Raw genomic sequence first — 19558 nt, 5'->3', positions numbered from 1 at the left:
AAGTTGCCCCCACCTCAAACTTGTACTGCCCTGATAGACCCAAGGGAGCCCTACAAACTGACATCAGGAACCTGGACTGCTGAGTTTTCTTTCCCTGGGAAAATGGAAAAAGGATGTGCACAGGGGCCCCTGGCCCTGGACCTCACTACAAAAAATCCTTATATCGAAGGATGGACCCCACACCGATGTTGTCCCCACCTCATACTTGTCCTACCCTGATAGACCCAAGGGAGCCCTACAAACTGACATCAGGAACCTGGACTGCTGAGTTTTCTTTCCCAGGGAAAATGGAAAAAGGATGTGCATAGGGGCCCCTGGCCCTGACTGCAAAGAATCCTTATATCGAAGGATGGACCCCACACTGAAGTTGTCCCCACCTCAAACTTGTACTGCCCTGATAGACCCAAGGGAGCCCTACAAACTGACATCAGGAACCTGGACTGCTGAGTTTTCTTTCCCAGGGAAAATGGAAAAAGGATGTGCCCAGGGGCCCCTGGCCCTGGGCTGGGCCTCACTGCAAAAAATCCTTATATCGAAGGATGGACCCCACACCGAAGTTGTCCCCACCTCAAACTTGTGCTGCCCTGATAGACCCAAGGGAGCCCTACAAACTGACATCAGGAACCTGGACTGCTGAGTTTTCTTTCCCAGGGAAAATGGCCAAAGGATGTGCCCAGGGGCCCCTGGCCCTGACTGCAAAAAATCCTTATATCGAAGGATGGACCTCACACCGAAATTGTCCCCACCTCAAACTTGTGCTGCCCTGATAGACCCAAGGGAGCCCTACAAACTGACATCAGGAACCTGGACTGCTGAGTTTTCTTTCCCAGGGAAAATGGATAAAGGATGTGCACAGGGGCCCCTGGCGCTGGACCGGGACCTCACTACAAAAAATCCTTATATCGAAGAATGGACCCCACACCGAAGTTGTCCCCACCTCAAACTTGTGCTGCCCTGATAGAACCAAGGGAGCCCTACAAACTGACATCAGGAACCTGGACTGCTGAGTTTTCTTTCCCAGGGAAAATGGAAAAAGGATGTGCCCAGGGGCCCCTGGCCCTGACTGCAAAAAATCTTTATATCGAAGGATGTACCCCACACCGAAGTTGTCCCCACCTCAAACTTGTGCTGCCCTGATAGACCCAAGGGAGCCCTACAAACTAACATCAGGAACCTGGACTGCTGAGTTTTCTTTCCCAGGGAAAATGGAAAAAGGATGTGCCCAGGGTCCCGTGGCCTTGGGCAAAAACCTCACTACAAGAAATCCTTATATCGAAGGATGGATCCCACACCAAAGTTTTCCCCCACCTCAAACTTGTGCTGCCCTGATAGACCCAAGGGAGCCCTACAAACTGACATCAGGAACCTGGACTGCTGAGTTTTCTTTCCCAGGGAAAATGGATAAAGGATGTGCACAGGGGCCCCTGGTGCTGGACCGGGATCTCACTACAAAAAATCCTTATATCGAAGGATGGACCCCAGACCGAAGTTGTCCCCACCTCAAACTTGTGCTGCCCTGATACACCCAAGGGAGCCCTACAAACTGACATCAGGAACCTGGACTGCTGAGTTTTCTTTCCCAGGGAAAATGGAAAAAGGATGTGCACAGGGACCCCTGGCCCTGGGCTGGGGCCTCACTGCAAAGAATCCTTATATCGAAGGATGGACCCCACACCGAAGTTGTCCCCACCTCAAACTTGTGCTGCCCTGATAGACCCAAGGGAGCCCTACAAACGGACATCAGGAACCTGGACTGCTGAGTTTTCTTTCCCAGGGAAAATGGAAAAAGGATGTGCCCAGGGTCCCGTGGCCTTGGGCAAAAACCTCACTAAAAGAAATCCTTATATCGAAGGATGGACCCCAGACCGAAGTTGTCCCCACCTCAAACTTGTGCTGCCCTGATAGACCCAAGGGAGCCCTACAAACTGACATCAGGAACCTGGACTGCTGAGTTTTCTTTCCCAGGGAAAATGGAAAAAGGATGTGCCCGGGGGCACCTGGCCCTCACTGCAAAGAATCCTTATATGGAAGGACGGACCCCACACCAAAGTTTTCCCCCACCTCAAACTTGTGCTGCCCTGATAGACCCAAGGGAGCCCTACAAACTGACATCAGGAACCTGGACTGCTGAGTTTTCTTTCCCTGGGAAAATGGAAAAAGGATGTGCCCAGGGGCCCCTGGCCCTGGGCCCCTGGCCCTGACTGCAAAAAATCCTTATATCGAAGGATGGACCCCACACCGAAGTTGTCCCCACCTCAAACTTGTGCTACCCTGATAGACCCAAGGGAGCCCTACAAATTGACATCAGGAACCTGGACTGCTGAGCTTTCTTTCCCTGGGAAAATGGAAAAAGGATGTGCCCAGGGGCCCCATGCCCTGGACAGGGACCTCACTACAAAAAATCCTTATATCGAAGGATGGACCCCACACCGAAGTTGTCCCCACCTCAAACTTGTGCTGCCCTGATAGACCCAAGGGAGCCCTACAAACTGACATCAGGAACCTGGACTGCTGAGTTTTCTTTCCCAGGGAAAATGGAAAAAGGATGTGCCCAGGGGCCCCTGGCCCTGACTGCAAAGAATCCTTATATCGAAGGATGGACCACACACTGAAGTTGTCTCCACCTCTAACTTGTGCTGCCCTGATAGACCCAAGGGAGCCCTAAAAACTGACATCAGGAACCTGGACTGCTGAGTTTTCTTTCCCAGGGAAAATGGAAAAAGGATGTGCTCAGGGGCCCCTGGCCCTGGACAGGGACCTCACTGCAAAAAATCCTTATATCGAAGGATGGACCCCACACCGAAGTTGTCCCCATCTCAAACTTGTGCTGCCCTGATAGACCCAAGGGAGCCCTACAAACTGACATCAGGAACCTGGACTGCTGAGTTTTCTTTCCCAGGGAAAATGGAAAAAGGATGTGCACAGGGGCCCCTGGCGCTGGACAGGGACCTCACTACAAAAAATCCTTATATCGAAGGATGGACCCCACACCGAAGTTGTCCCCACCTCAAACTTGTGCTGCCCTGATACACCCAAGGGAGCCCTACAAACTGACATCAGGGACCTGGACTGCTGAGTTTTCTTTCCCAGGGAAAATGGAAAAAGGATGTGCCCAGGCCCACTGGCGCTGGACTGTGGCCTCACTACAAAAAATCCTTATATCGAAGGATGGACCCCACACTGAAGTTGTTGCAACCTCAAACTTGTGCTACCCTGATAGACCCAAGGGAGCCCTACAAACTGACATCAGCAACCTGGACTGCTGAGTTTTCTTTCCCAGGGAAAATGGAAAAAGGATGTGCCCAGGGGCCGCTGGCCCTGACTGCAAAAAATCCTTATATCGAAGGATGGACCCCACACCGAAGTTGTCCCCACCTCAAACTTGTGCTGCCCTGATAGACCCAAGGGAGCCCTACAAACTGACATCAGGAACCTGGACTGCTGCGTTTTCTTTCCCAGGGAAAATGGAAAAAGGTTGTGCCCAGGGGCCCCTGGCCCTGGACAGGTACCTCACTACAAAAATTCCTTATATCGAAGGATGGACCCCACACCGAAGTTGTTGCAACCTCAAACTTGTGCTACCCTGATAGACCCAAGGGAGCCCTACAAAGTGACATCAGGAACCTGGACTGCTGAGTTTTCTTTCCCAGGGAAAATGGAAAAAGGATGTGCCCAGGGGCCCCTGGCCCTGACTGCAAAGAATCCTTATATAGAAGGATGGACCCCACACCGAAGTTGTCCCCACCTCAAACTTGTGCTACCCTGATAGACCCAAGGGAGCCCTACAAACTGACATCAGGAACCTGGACTGCTGAGTTTTCTTTCCCAGGGAAAATGGAAAAAGGATGTGCCCAGGGGCCCCTGGCCCTGACTGCAAAGAATCCTTATATCGAAGGATGCACCCCACACCGAAGTTGTCCCCACCTCAAACTTGTGCTGACCTGATAGACCCAAGGGAGCCCTACAAACTGACATCAGGAACCTGGACTGCTGAGTTTTCTTTCCCAGGGAAAATGGAAAAAGGATGTGCCCATGGGGCCCTGGCCCTGACTGCAAAAAATCCTTATATCGAAGGATGGACCCCACACCGAAGCTGTCCCCACCTCAAACTTGTGCTGCCCTGATAGACCCAAGGGAGCCCTACAAACTGACATCAGGAACCTGGACTGCTGAGTTTTCTTTCCCAGGGAAAATGGAAAAAGGATGTGCCAGGGGCCCCTGGCCCTGGGCAGGGACCTCACTACAAAGAATCCTTATATAGAAGGATGGACCCCACACCGAAATTGTCCCCACCTCAAACTTGTGCTGCCCTGATAGACCCAAGGGAGCCCTACAAACTGACATCAGGAACCTGGACTGCTGAGTTTTCTTTCCCAGGGAAAATGGCCAAAGGATGTGCCCGGGGGCCCCTGGCCCTGACTGCAAAGAATCCAAATATCGAAGGACGGACCCTACAACGAAGTTGTCCCCATCTCAAACTTGTGCTGCCCTGATAGACCCAAGGGAGCCCTACAAACTGACATCAGGAACCTGGACTGCTGAGTTTTCTTTCCCAGGGAAAATGGAAAAAGGATGTGCACAGGGGCCCCTGGCCCTGGACAGGGACCTCACTGCAAAAAATCCTTATATCGAAGGATGGACCCCACACCGAAGTTGTCCCCACCTCAAACTTGTGCTACCCTGATAGACCCAAGGGAGCCCTACAAACTGACATCAGGAACCTGGACTGCTGAGTTTTCTTTCCCAGGGAAAATGGAAAAAGGATGTGCCCAGGGGCCCCTGGCCCTGACTGCAAAAACTCCTTATATCGAAGGATGGACCCCACACCGAAATTCTCCCCACCTCAAACTTGTGCTGCCCTGATAGAACCAAGGGAGCCCTGCAAACTGACATCAGGAACCTGGACTGCTGAGTTTTCTTTCCCAAGGAAAATGGCCAAAGGATGTGCCCAGGGGCCCCTGGCCCTGACTGCAAAAAATCCTTATATCGAAGGATGGACCCTACACCGAAATTGTCCCCACCTCAATCTTGTGCTGCCCTGATAGACCCAAGGGAGCCCTACAAACTGACATCAGGAACCTGGACTGCTGAGTTTTCTTTCCCAGGGAAAATGGAAAAAGGATGTGCCCAGGGGCCCGTGGCCCTGGACAGGGACTTCACTACAAGAAATCCTTATACCGAAGGATGGAGCCCACACCGAAGTTGTTGCAACCTCAAACTTGTGCTGCCCTGATAGACCCAAGGGAACCCTACAAACTGACATCAGGAACCTGGACTGCTGAGTTTTCTTTCCCAGGGAAAATGGAAAAAGGATGTGCCCAGGGGCCCCTGGCCCTTGGCAGGGACCTCACTACAAGAAATCCTTATATCGAAGGATGGACCCCACACCGAAGTTCTCCCCACCTCAAACTTGTGCTGCCCCCATAGACCCAAGGGAGCCCTACAAACTGACATCAGGAACCTGGACTGCTGAGTTTTCTTTCCCAGGGAAAATGGAAAAAGGATGTGCCCAGGGGCCCCTGGCCCTTGGCAGGGACCCCACTGCAAAGAATCCTTATATCGAAGGATGGACCCCACACCGAAGTTGTCCCCACCTCAAACTTGTGCTGCCCTGATAGACCCAAGGGAGTCCTACAAACTGACATCAGGAACCTGGACTGCTGAGTTTTCTTTCCCAGGGAAAATGGAAAAAGGATGTGCCCAGGGGCCCCTGGCCCTGACTGCAAAAAATCTTTATATCGAAGGATGGACGCCACACCGAAGTTGTCCCCATGTCTAACTTGTGCTGCCCTAATACACCCAAGGGAGCCCTACAAACTGACATCAGGAACCTGGACTGCTGAGTTTTCTTTCCCAGGGAAAATGGAAAAAGGATGTGCCCAGGGGCCCCTAGCGCTGGACCGGGACCTCACTACACGAAATCCTTATATCAAAGGATGGACCCCACACCGAAGTTGTCCCCACCTCATACTTGTGCTATCCTGATAGACCCAAGGGAGCCCTACAAACTGACATCAGGAACCTGGACTGCTGAGTTTTCTTTCCCAGGGAAAATGGAAAAAGGATGTGCCCAGGGGCCCCTGCCCCTGACTGCAAAAAATCCTTATATCGAAGGATGGACGCCACACCAAAGTTGCCCCCGCCTCAAACTTGTACTGCCCTGATAGACCCAAGGGAGCCCTACAAACTGACATCAGGAACCTGGACTGCTGAGTTTTCTTTCCCTGGGAAAATGGAAAAAGGATGTGCCCAGGGGCCCCTGGCCCTGGACCTCACTACAAAAAATCCTTATATTGAAGGATGGACCCCACACCGATGTTGTCCCCACCTCATACTTGTCCTACCCTGATAGACCCAAGGGAGCCCTACAAACTGACATCAGGAACCTGGACTGCTGAGTTTTCTTTCCCAGGGAAAATGGAAAAAGGATGTGCCCAGGGGCCCCTGGCCCTGACTGCAAAAAATCCTTATATCGAAGGATGGACCCCACACCGAAGTTGTCCCCACCTCAAACTTGTGCTGCCCTGATAGACCCAAGGGGGCCCTACAAACTGACATCAGGAACCTGGACTGCTGAGTTTTCTTTCCCAGGGAAAATGGAAAAAGGATGTGCCCAGGGGCCCCTGCCCCTGACTGCAAAAAATCCTTATATTGAAGGATGGACCCCACACCGAAGTTGTCCCCACCTCAAACTTGTGCTGCCCTGATAGACCCAAGGGAGCCCTGCAAACTGACATCAGGAACCTGGACTGCTGAGTTTTCTTTCCCAAGGAAAATGGCCAAAGGATGTGCCCAGGGGCCCCTGGCCCTGACTGCAAAAAATCCTTATATCGAAGGATGGACCCTACACCGAAATTGTCCCCACCTCAATCTTGTGCTGCCCTGATAGACCCAAGGGAGCCCTACAAACTGACATCAGGAACCTGGACTGCTGAGTTTTCTTTCCCAGGGAAAATGGAAAAAGGATGTGCCCAGGGGCCCCTGGCCCTTGGCAGGGACCTCACTACAAGAAATCCTTATATCGAAGGATGGACCCCACACCGAAGTTCTCCCCACCTCAAACTTGTGCTGCCCCCATAGACCCAAGGGAGCCCTACAAACTGACATCAGGAACCTGGACTGCTGAGTTTTCTTTCCCAGGGAAAATGGAAAAAGGATGTGCCCAGGGGCCCCTGGCCCTTGGCAGGGACCCCACTGCAAAGAATCCTTATATCGAAGGATGGACCCCACACCGAAGTTGTCCCCACCTCAAACTTGTGCTGCCCTGATAGACCCAAGGGAGTCCTACAAACTGACATCAGGAACCTGGACTGCTGAGTTTTCTTTCCCAGGGAAAATGGAAAAAGGATGTGCCCAGGGGCCCCTGGCCCTGGACCTCACTACAAAAAATCCTTATATTGAAGGATGGACCCCACACCGATGTTGTCCCCACCTCATACTTGTCCTACCCTGATAGACCCAAGGGAGCCCTACAAACTGACATCAGGAACCTGGACTGCTGAGTTTTCTTTCCCAGGGAAAATGGAAAAAGGATGTGCCCAGGGGCCCCTGGCCCTGACTGCAAAAAATCCTTATATCGAAGGATGGACGCCACACCGAAGTTGTCCCCACGTCTAACTTGTGCTGCCCTAATACACCCAAGGGAGCCCTACAAACTGACATCAGGAACCTGGACTGCTGAGTTTTCTTTCCCAGGGATAATGGAAAAAGGATGTGCCCAGGGGCCCCTAGCGCTGGACCGGGACCTCACTACACGAAATCCTTATATCAAAGGATGGACCCCACACCGAAGTTGTCCCCACCTCATACTTGTGCTATCCTGATAGACCCAAGGGAGCCCTACAAACTGACATCAGGAACCTGGACTGCTGAGTTTTCTTTCCCAGGGAAAATGGAAAAAGGATGTGCCCAGGGGCCCCTGGCCCTGACTGCAAAAAATCCTTATATCGAAGGATGGACGCCACACCAAAGTTGCCCCCACCTCAAACTTGTACTGCCCTGATAGACCCAAGGGAGCCCTACAAACTGACATCAGGAACCTGGACTGCTGAGTTTTCTTTCCCAGGGAAAATGGAAAAAGGATGTGCACAGGTGCCCCTGGCCCTGACTGCAAAAAATCCTTATATCGAAGGATGGACCCCACACCGAAATTGTCCCCACCTCAAACTTGTGCTACCCTGATAGACCCAAGGGAGCCCTACAAACTGACATCAGGAACCTGGACTGCTGAGTTTTCTTTCCCAGGGTAAATGGAAAACGGATGTGCCCAGGGGCCCCTGGCCCTGACTGCAAAAAATCTTTATATCAAAGGATGCACTCCACACCGAAGTTGTCCCCACCTCATACTTGTGCTGCCCTGATAGACCCAAGGGAGCCCTACAAACTGACATCAGGAACCTGGACTGCTGAGTTTTCTTTCCCAGGGAAAATGGAAAAAGGATGTGCTCAGGGGACCCTGGCCCTGGGCTGGGGCCTGACTGCAAAGAATCCTTATATCGAAGGATGGACCCCACACCGAAGTTGTCCCCACCTCGAACTTGTGCTGCCCTGATAGACCCAAGGGAGCCCTACAAACAGACATCAGGAACCTGGACTGCTGAGTTTTCTTTCCCAGGGAAAATGGAAAAAGGATGTGCCCAGGGGCCCCTGCCCCTGACTGCAAAAAATCTTTATATCGAAGGATACACCCCACACCGAAGTTGTCCCCACCTCAAACTTGTGCTGCCCTGATACACCCAAGGGAGCCCTACAAACTGACATCAGGAACCTGGACTGCTGAGTTTTCTTTCCCAGGGAAAATGGAAAAAGGATGTGCCCAGGGGCCCCTGGCCCTGGACAGGGACCTCACTACAAGAAATCCTTATACCGAAGGATGGACCCCACACAAAAGTTGTTGCAACCTCAAACTTGTGCTGCCCTGATAGACCCAAGGGAGCCCTACAAACTGACATCAGGAACCTGGACTGCTGAGTTTTCTTTCCCAGGGAAAATGGAAAAAGGATGTGCCCAGGGGCCCCTGGCCCTGGGCTGGGGCCTCACTGCAAAAAATCCTTATATCGAAGGATGGACCCCACACCGAAGTTGTCCCCACCTCAAAGTTGTGCTGCCCTGATAGACCCAAGGGAGCCCTACAAACTGACATCAGGAACCTGGACTGCTGAGTTTTCTTTCCCAGGGAAAATGGAAAAAGGATGTGCCCAGGGGCCCCTGCCCCTGACTGCAAAAAATCTTTATATCGAAGGATGCACCCCACACCGAAGTTGTCCCCACCTCAAACTTGTGCTGCCCTGATAGACCCAAGGGAGCCCTACAAACTGACATCAGGAACCTGGACTGCTGAGTTTTCTTTCCCAGGGAAAATGGATAAAGGATGTGCACAGGGGCCCCTGGCGCTGGACCGAGACCTCACTACAAGAAATCCTTATATCAAAGGATGGACCCCACACCGAAGTTGTCCCCACCTCAAACTTGTGCTGCCCTGATAGACCCAAGGGAGCCCTACAAACTGACATCAGGAACCTGGACTGCTGAGTTTTCTTTCCCAGGGAAAATGGAAAAAGGATGTGCCCAGGGGCCCCTGCCCCTGACTGCAAAAAATCTTTATATCGAAGGATGCACCCCACACCGAAGTTGCACCCACCTCAAACTTGTGCTGCCCTGATAGACCCAAGGGAGCCCTACAAACTGACATCAGGAACCTGGACTGCTGAGTTTTCTTTCCCAGGGAAAATGGAAAAAGGATGTGCCCAGGGGCCCCTGGCCCTGACTGCAAAAAATCCTTATATCGAAGGATGGACCCCACACCGAAGTTGTCCCCACCTCAAACTTGTGCTGCCCTGATAGACCCAAGGGAGCCCTACAAACTTACATCAGGAACCTGGACTGCTGAGTTTTCTTTCCCAGGGAAAATGGAAAAAGGATGTGCTCAGGGGCCCCTGGCCCTGGACAGGGGCCTCACTGCAAAAAATCATTATATCGAAGGATGGACCCCACACCGAAGTTGTCCCCATCTCAAACTTGTGCTGCCTTGATAGACCCAAGGGAGCCCTACAAACTGACATCAGGAACCTGGACTGCTGAGTATTCTTTCCCAGGGAAAATGGAAAAAGGATGTGCCCAGGGGCCCCTGGCCCTGACAGCGAAAAATCTTTATATCGAAGGATGCACCCCACACCGAAGTTGTCCCCACCTCAAACTTGTGCTGCCCTGATAGACCCAAGGGAGCCCTACAAACTGACATCAGGAACCTGGACTGCTGAGTTTTCTTTCCCAGGGAAAATGGATAAAGGATGTGCACAGGGGCCCCTGGCGCTGGACCGGGACCTCACTACATGAAATCCTTATATCAAAGGATGGACCCCACACCGAAGTTGTTGCAACCTCAAACTTGTGCTGCCCTGATAGACCCAAGGGAGCCCTACAAACTGACATCAGGAACCTGGACTGCTGAGTTTTCTTTCCCAGGGAAAATGGAAAAAGGGTGTGCCCAGGGGCCCCTGGCCCTGGGCAAAAACCTCACTACAAGAAATCCTTATATCGAAGGATGGACCCCACACCGAAGTTGTTGCAACCTCAAACTTGTGCTGCCCTGATAGACCCAAGGGAGCCCTACAAACTGACATCAGGAACCTGGACTGCTGAGTTTTCTTTCCCAGGGAAAATGGAAAAAGGATGTGCCCAGGGGCCCCTGGCCCTGACTGCAAAAAATCCTTATATTGAAGGATGGCCCCCACACCGAAATTGTCCCCACCTCAAACTTGTGCTACCCTGATACACCCAAGGGAGCCCTACAAACTGACATCAGGAACCTGGACTGCTGAGTTTTCTTTCCCAGGGAAAATGGAAAAAGGATGTGCCCTGGGGCCCCTGGCCCTGACTGCAAAAAATCCTTATATCGAAGGATGGACCCCACACCGAAGTTGTCCCCATCTCAAACTTGTGCTGCCCTGATAGACCCAAGGGAGCCCTACAAACTGACATCAGGAACCTGGACTGCTGAGTTTTCTTTCCCAGGGAAAATGGAAAAAGGATGTGCCCAGGGGCCCCTGGACTTGGCTGGGCCCTGACTGCAAAAAAAACTTATATCGAAGGATGGACCCCACACCGAAGTTGTCCCCATCTCAAACTTGTGCTGCCCTGATAGACCCAAGGGAGCCCTACAAACTGACATCAGGAACCTGGACTGCTGAGTTTTCTTTCCCAGGGAAAATGGCCAAAGGATGTGCCCGGGGGCCCCTGGCCCTGACTGCAAAGAATCCTTATATCGAAGGACGGACCCCACAACGAAGTTGTCCCCACCTCTAACTTGTGCTGCCCTGATAGACCCAAGGGAGCCCTACAAACTGACATCAGGAACCTGGACTGCTGAGTTTTCTTTCCCAGGGAAAATGGAAAAAGGATGTGCACAGGGGCCCCTGGCCCTGGACAGGGACCTCACTGCAAAAAATCCTTATATCGAAGGATGGACCCCACACCGAAGTTGTCCCCACCTCAAACTTGTGCTACCCTGATAGACCCAAGGGAGCCCTACAAACTGACATCAGGAACCTGGACTGCTGAGTTTTCTTTCCCAGGGAAAATGGAAAAAGGATGTGCCCAGGGGCCCCTGGCCCTGACTGCAAAAAATCCTTATATCGAAGGATGGACGCCACACCAAAGTTGTCCCCACCTCAAACTTGTGCTGCCCTGATAGACCCAAGGGAGCCCTACAAACAGACATCAGGAACCTGGACTGCTGAGTTTTCTTTCCCTGGGAAAATGGAAAAAGGATGTGCCCAGGGGCCCCTGGCCCTGGACCTCACTACAAAAAATCCTTATATTGAAGGATGGACCCCACACCGATGTTGTCCCCACCTCATACTTGTCCTACCCTGATAGACCCAAGGGAGCCCTACAAACTGACATCAGGAACCTGGACTGCTGAGTTTTCTTTCCCAGGGAAAATGGAAAAAGGGTGTGCCCAGGGGCCCCTGGCCCTGATGGCAAAGAATCCTTATATCGAAGGATGGACCCCACACCGAAGTTGTCCCCACCTCAAACTTGTGCTGCCCTGATAGACCCAAGGGGGCCCTACAAACTGACATCAGGAACCTGGACTGCTGAGTTTTCTTTCCCAGGGAAAATGGAAAAAGGATGTGCCCAGCGGCCCCTGGCCCTTGGCAGGGACCTCACGACAAGAAATCCTAATATCGAAGGATGGACCCCACACCGAAGTTGTCCCCACCTCAAACTTGTGCTGCCCTGATAGACCCAAGGGAGCCCTACAAATTGACATCAGGAACCTGGACTGCTGAGTTTTCTTTCCCAGGGAAAATGGAAAAAGGATGTGCCCAGGGGCCCCTGGCCCTGACTGCAAAAAATCCTTATATCGAAGGATGGACGCCACACCAAAGTTGCCCCCACCTCAAACTTGTACTGCCCTGATAGACCCAAGGGAGCCCTACAAACTGACATCAGGAACCTGGACTGCTGAGTTTTCTTTCCCTGGGAAAATGGAAAAAGGATGTGCACAGGGGCCCCTGGCCCTGGACCTCACTACAAAAAATCCTTATATCGAAGGATGGACCCCACACCGATGTTGTCCCCACCTCATACTTGTCCTACCCTGATAGACCCAAGGGAGCCCTACAAACTGACATCAGGAACCTGGACTGCTGAGTTTTCTTTCCCAGGGAAAATGGAAAAAGGATGTGCCCAGGGGCCCCTAGCGCTGGACCGGGACCTCACTACACGAAATCCTTATATCAAAGGATGGACCCCACACCGAAGTTGTCCCCACCTCATACTTGTGCTATCCTGATAGACCCAAGGGAGCCCTACAAACTGACATCAGGAACCTGGACTGCTGAGTTTTCTTTCCCAGGGAAAATGGAAAAAGGATGTGCCCAGGGGCCCCTGGCCCTGACTGAAAAAACTCCATATATCGAAGGATGGACGCCACACCAAAGTTGCCCCCACCTCAAACTTGTGCTGCCCTGATAGACCCAAGGGAGCCCTACAAACTGACATCAGGAACCTGGACTGCTGAGTTTTCTTTCCCTGGGAAAATGGAAAAAGGATGTGCCCAGGGGCCCCTGGCCCTGGACCTCACTACAAAAAATCCTTATATTGAAGGATGGACCCCACACCGAAGTTGTCCCCACCTCATACTTGTCCTACCCTGATAGACCCAAGGGAGCCCTACAAACTGACATCAGGAACCTGGACTGCTGAGTTTTCTTTCCCAGGGAAAATGGAAAAAGGATGTGCCCAGGGGCCCCTGGCCCTGACTGCAAAAAATCCTTATATCGAAGGATGGACCCCACACCGAAGTTGTCCCCACCTCAAACTTGTGCTGCCCTGATACACCCAAGGGAGCCCTACAAACTGACATCAGGAACCTGGACTGCTGAGTTTTCTTTCCCAGGGAAAATGGAAAAAGGATGTGCCCAGGGTCCCCTGGCCCTGGACAGGGACCTCACTACAAGAAATCCTTATACCGAAGGATGGACCCCACACAAAAGTTGTTGCAACCTCAATCTTGTGCTGCCCTGATAGACCCAAGGGAGCCCTACAAATTGACATCAGGAACCTGGACTGCTGAGTTTTCTTTCCCAGGGAAAATGGAAAAAGGATGTGCCCAGGGGCCCCTGGCCCTGACTGCAAAAAATCCTTATATCGAAGGATGGACGCCACACCGAAGTTGTCCCCACGTCTAACTTGTGCTGCCCTAATACACCCAAGGGAGCCCTACAAACTGACATCAGGAACCTGGACTGCTGAGTTTTCTTTCCCAGGGAAAATGGAAAAAGGATGTGCCCAGGGGCCCCTAGCGCTGGACCGGGACCTCACTACACGAAATCCTTATATCAAAGGATGGACCCCACACCGAAGTTGTCCCCACCTCATACTTGTGCTATCCTGATAGACCCAAGGGAGCCCTACAAACTGACATCAGGAACCTGGACTGCTGAGTTTTCTTTCCCAGGGAAAATGGAAAAAGGATGTGCCCAGGGGCCCCTGGCCCTGACTGCAAAAACTCCTTATATCGAAGGATGGACGCCACACCAAAGTTGCCCCCACCTCAAACTTGTACTGCCCTGATAGACCCAAGGGAGCCCTACAAACTGACATCAGGAACCTGGACTGCTGAGTTTTCTTTCCCTGGGAAAATGGAAAAAGGATGTGCACAGGGGCCCCTGGCCCTGGACCTCACTACAAAAAATCCTTATATCGAAGGATGGACCCCACACCGATGTTGTCCCCACCTCATACTTGTCCTACCCTGATAGACCCAAGGGAGCCCTACAAACTGACATCAGGAACCTGGACTGCTGAGTTTTCTTTCCCAGGGAAAATGGAAAAAGGATGTGCATAGGGGCCCCTGGCCCTGACTGCAAAGAATCCTTATATCGAAGGATGGACCCCACACTGAAGTTGTCCCCACCTCAAACTTGTACTGCCCTGATAGACCCAAGGGAGCCCTACAAACTGACATCAGGAACCTGGACTGCTGAGTTTTCTTTCCCAGGGAAAATGGAAAAAGGATGTGCCCAGGGGCCCCTGGCCCTGGGCTGGGCCTCACTGCAAAAAATCCTTATATCGAAGGATGGACCCCACACCGAAGTTGTCCCCACCTCAAACTTGTGCTGCCCTGATAGACCCAAGGGAGCCCTACAAACTGACATCAGGAACCTGGACTGCTGAGTTTTCTTTCCCAGGGAAAATGGCCAAAGGATGTGCCCAGGGGCCCCTGGCCCTGACTGCAAAAAATCCTTATATCGAAGGATGGACCTCACACCGAAATTGTCCCCACCTCAAACTTGTGCTGCCCTGATAGACCCAAGGGAGCCCTACAAACTGACATCAGGAACCTGGACTGCTGAGTTTTCTTTCCCAGGGAAAATGGATAAAGGATGTGCACAGGGGCCCCTGGCGCTGGACCGGGACCTCACTACAAAAAATCCTTATATCGAAGAATGGACCCCACACCGAAGTTGTCCCCACCTCAAACTTGTGCTGCCCTGATAGAACCAAGGGAGCCCTACAAACTGACATCAGGAACCTGGACTGCTGAGTTTTCTTTCCCAGGGAAAATGGAAAAAGGATGTGCCCAGGGGCCCCTGGCCCTGACTGCAAAAAATCTTTATATCGAAGGATGTACCCCACACCGAAGTTGTCCCCACCTCAAACTTGTGCTGCCCTGATAGACCCAAGGGAGCCCTACAAACTAACATCAGGAACCTGGACTGCTGAGTTTTCTTTCCCAGGGAAAATGGAAAAAGGATGTGCCCAGGGCCCCGTGGCCTTGGGCAAAAACCTCACTACAAGAAATCCTTATATCGAAGGATGGATCCCACACCAAAGTTTTCCCCCACCTCAAACTTGTGCTGCCCTGATAGACCCAAGGGAGCCCTACAAACTGACATCAGGAACCTGGACTGCTGAGTTTTCTTTCCCAGGGAAAATGGATAAAGGATGTGCACAGGGGCCCCTGGTGCTGGACCGGGATCTCACTACAAAAAATCCTTATATCGAAGGATGGACCCCAGACCGAAGTTGTCCCCACCTCAAACTTGTGCTGCCCTGATACACCCAAGGGAGCCCTACAAACTGACATCAGGAACCTGGACTGCTGAGTTTTCTTTCCCAGGGAAAATGGAAAAAGGATGTGCACAGGGACCCCTGGCCCTGGGCTGGGGCCTCACTGCAAAGAATCCTTATATCGAAGGATGGACCCCACACCGAAGTTGTCCCCACCTCAAACTTGTGCTGCCCTGATAGACCCAAGGGAGCCCTACAAACGGACATCAGGAACCTGGACTGCTGAGTTTTCTTTCCCAGGGAAAATGGAAAAAGGATGTGCCCAGGGTCCCGTGGCCTTGGGCAAAAACCTCACTAAAAGAAATCCTTATATCGAAGGATGGACCCCAGACCGAAGTTGTCCCCACCTCAAACTTGTGCTGCCCTGATAGACCCAAGGGAGCCCTACAAACTGACATCAGGAACCTGGACTGCTGAGTTTTCTTTCCCAGGGAAAATGGAAAAAGGATGTGCCCGGGGGCACCTGGCCCTCACTGCAAAGAATCCTTATATGGAAGGACGGACCCCACACCAAAGTTTTCCCCCACCTCAAACTTGTGCTGCCCTGATAGACCCAAGGGAGCCCTACAAACTGACATCAGGAACCTGGACTGCTGAGTTTTCTTTCCCTGGGAAAATGGAAAAAGGATGTGCCCAGGGGCCCCTGGCCCTGGGCCCCTGGCCCTGACTGCAAAAAATCCTTATATCGAAGGATGGACCCCACACCGAAGTTGTCCCCACCTCAAACTTGTGCTACCCTGATAGACCCAAGGGAGCCCTACAAATTGACATCAGGAACCTGGACTGCTGAGCTTTCTTTCCCTGGGAAAATGGAAAAAGGATGTGCCCAGGGGCCCCATGCCCTGGACAGGGACCTCACTACAAAAAATCCTTATATCGAAGGATGGACCCCACACCGAAGTTGTCCCCACCTCAAACTTGTGCTGCCCTGATAGACCCAAGGGAGCCCTACAAACTGACATCAGGAACCTGGACTGCTGAGTTTTCTTTCCCAGGGAAAATGGAAAAAGGATGTGCCCAGGGGCCCCTGGCCCTGACTGCAAAGAATCCTTATATCGAAGGATGGACCACACACTGAAGTTGTCTCCACCTCTAACTTGTGCTGCCCTGATAGACCCAAGGGAGCCCTAAAAACTGACATCAGGAACCTGGACTGCTGAGTTTTCTTTCCCAGGGAAAATGGAAAAAGGATGTGCTCAGGGGCCCCTGGCCCTGGACAGGGACCTCACTGCAAAAAATCCTTATATCGAAGGATGGACCCCACACCGAAGTTGTCCCCATCTCAAACTTGTGCTGCCCTGATAGACCCAAGGGAGCCCTACAAACTGACATCAGGAACCTGGACTGCTGAGTTTTCTTTCCCAGGGAAAATGGAAAAAGGATGTGCACAGGGGCCCCTGGCGCTGGACAGGGACCTCACTACAAAAAATCCTTATATCGAAGGATGGACCCCACACCGAAGTTGTCCCCACCTCAAACTTGTGCTGCCCTGATACACCCAAGGGAGCCCTACAAACTGACATCAGGGACCTGGACTGCTGAGTTTTCTTTCCCAGGGAAAATGGAAAAAGGATGTGCCCAGGCCCACTGGCGCTGGACTGTGGCCTCACTACAAAAAATCCTTATATCGAAGGATGGACCCCACACTGAAGTTGTTGCAACCTCAAACTTGTGCTACCCTGATAGACCCAAGGGAGCCCTACAAACTGACATCAGCAACCTGGACTGCTGAGTTTTCTTTCCCAGGGAAAATGGAAAAAGGATGTGCCCAGGGGCCGCTGGCCCTGACTGCAAAAAATCCTTATATCGAAGGATGGACCCCACACCGAAGTTGTCCCCACCTCAAACTTGTGCTGCCCTGATAGACCCAAGGGAGCCCTACAAACTGACATCAGGAACCTGGACTGCTGCGTTTTCTTTCCCAGGGAAAATGGAAAAAGGTTGTGCCCAGGGGCCCCTGGCCCTGGACAGGTACCTCACTACAAAAATTCCTTATATCGAAGGATGGACCCCACACCGAAGTTGTTGCAACCTCAAACTTGTGCTACCCTGATAGACCCAAGGGAGCCCTACAAAGTGACATCAGGAACCTGGACTGCTGAGTTTTCTTTCCCAGGGAAAATGGAAAAAGGATGTGCCCAGGGGCCCCTGGCCCTGACTGCAAAGAATCCTTATATAGAAGGATGGACCCCACACCGAAGTTGTCCCCACCTCAAACTTGTGCTACCCTGATAGACCCAAGGGAGCCCTACAAACTGACATCAGGAACCTGGACTGCTGAGTTTTCTTTCCCAGGGAAAATGGAAAAAGGATGTGCCCAGGGGCCCCTGGCCCTGACTGCAAAGAATCCTTATATCGAAGGATGCACCCCACACCGAAGTTGTCCCCACCTCAAACTTGTGCTGACCTGATAGACCCAAGGGAGCCCTACAAACTGACATCAGGAACCTGGACTGCTGAGTTTTCTTTCCCAGGGAAAATGGAAAAAGGATGTGCCCATGGGGCCCTGGCCCTGACTGCAAAAAATCCTTATATCGAAGGATGGACCCCACACCGAAGCTGTCCCCACCTCAAACTTGTGCTGCCCTGATAGACCCAAGGGAGCCCTACAAACTGACATCAGGAACCTGGACTGCTGAGTTTTCTTTCCCAGGGAAAATGGAAAAAGGATGTGCCAGGGGCCCCTGGCCCTGGGCAGGGACCTCACTACAAAGAATCCTTATATAGAAGGATGGACCCCACACCGAAATTGTCCCCACCTCAAACTTGTGCTGCCCTGATAGACCCAAGGGAGCCCTACAAACTGACATCAGGAACCTGGACTGCTGAGTTTTCTTTCCCAGGGAAAATGGCCAAAGGATGTGCCCGGGGGCCCCTGGCCCTGACTGCAAAGAATCCAAATATCGAAGGACGGACCCTACAACGAAGTTGTCCCCATCTCAAACTTGTGCTGCCCTGATAGACCCAAGGGAGCCCTACAAACTGACATCAGGAACCTGGACTGCTGAGTTTTCTTTCCCAGGGAAAATGGAAAAAGGATGTGCACAGGGGCCCCTGGCCCTGGACAGGGACCTCACTGCAAAAAATCCTTATATCGAAGGATGGACCCCACACCGAAGTTGTCCCCACCTCAAACTTGTGCTACCCTGATAGACCCAAGGGAGCCCTACAAACTGACATCAGGAACCTGGACTGCTGAGTTTTCTTTCCCAGGGAAAATGGAAAAAGGATGTGCCCAGGGGCCCCTGGCCCTGACTGCAAAAACTCCTTATATCGAAGGATGGACCCCACACCGAAATTCTCCCCACCTCAAACTTGTGCTGCCCTGATAGAACCAAGGGAGCCCTGCAAACTGACATCAGGAACCTGGACTGCTGAGTTTTCTTTCCCAAGGAAAATGGCCAAAGGATGTGCCCAGGGGCCCCTGGCCCTGACTGCAAAAAATCCTTATATCGAAGGATGGACCCTACACCGAAATTGTCCCCACCTCAATCTTGTGCTGCCCTGATAGACCCAAGGGAGCCCTACAAACTGACATCAGGAACCTGGACTGCTGAGGTTTCTTTCCCAGGGAAAATGGAAAAAGGATGTGCCCAGGGGCCCGTGGCCCTGGACAGGGACTTCACTACAAGAAATCCTTATACCGAAGGATGGAGCCCACACCGAAGTTGTTGCAACCTCAAACTTGTGCTGCCCTGATAGACCCAAGGGAACCCTACAAACTGACATCAGGAACCTGGACTGCTGAGTTTTCTTTCCCAGGGAAAATGGAAAAAGGATGTGCCCAGGGGCCCCTGGCCCTTGGCAGGGACCTCACTACAAGAAATCCTTATATCGAAGGATGGACCCCACACCGAAGTTCTCCCCACCTCAAACTTGTGCTGCCCCCATAGACCCAAGGGAGCCCTACAAACTGACATCAGGAACCTGGACTGCTGAGTTTTCTTTCCCAGGGAAAATGGAAAAAGGATGTGCC

Source organism: Lonchura striata, chromosome 18 (genome assembly GCF_050655825.1).
Source record: "Lonchura striata isolate lonStrDom1 chromosome 18, ASM5065582v1, whole genome shotgun sequence".
Taxonomy (NCBI): domain Eukaryota; kingdom Metazoa; phylum Chordata; class Aves; order Passeriformes; family Estrildidae; genus Lonchura; species Lonchura striata.
The sequence above is the reverse complement of the archived record's forward strand: the minus strand, read 5'-3'. Positions refer to the sequence as shown.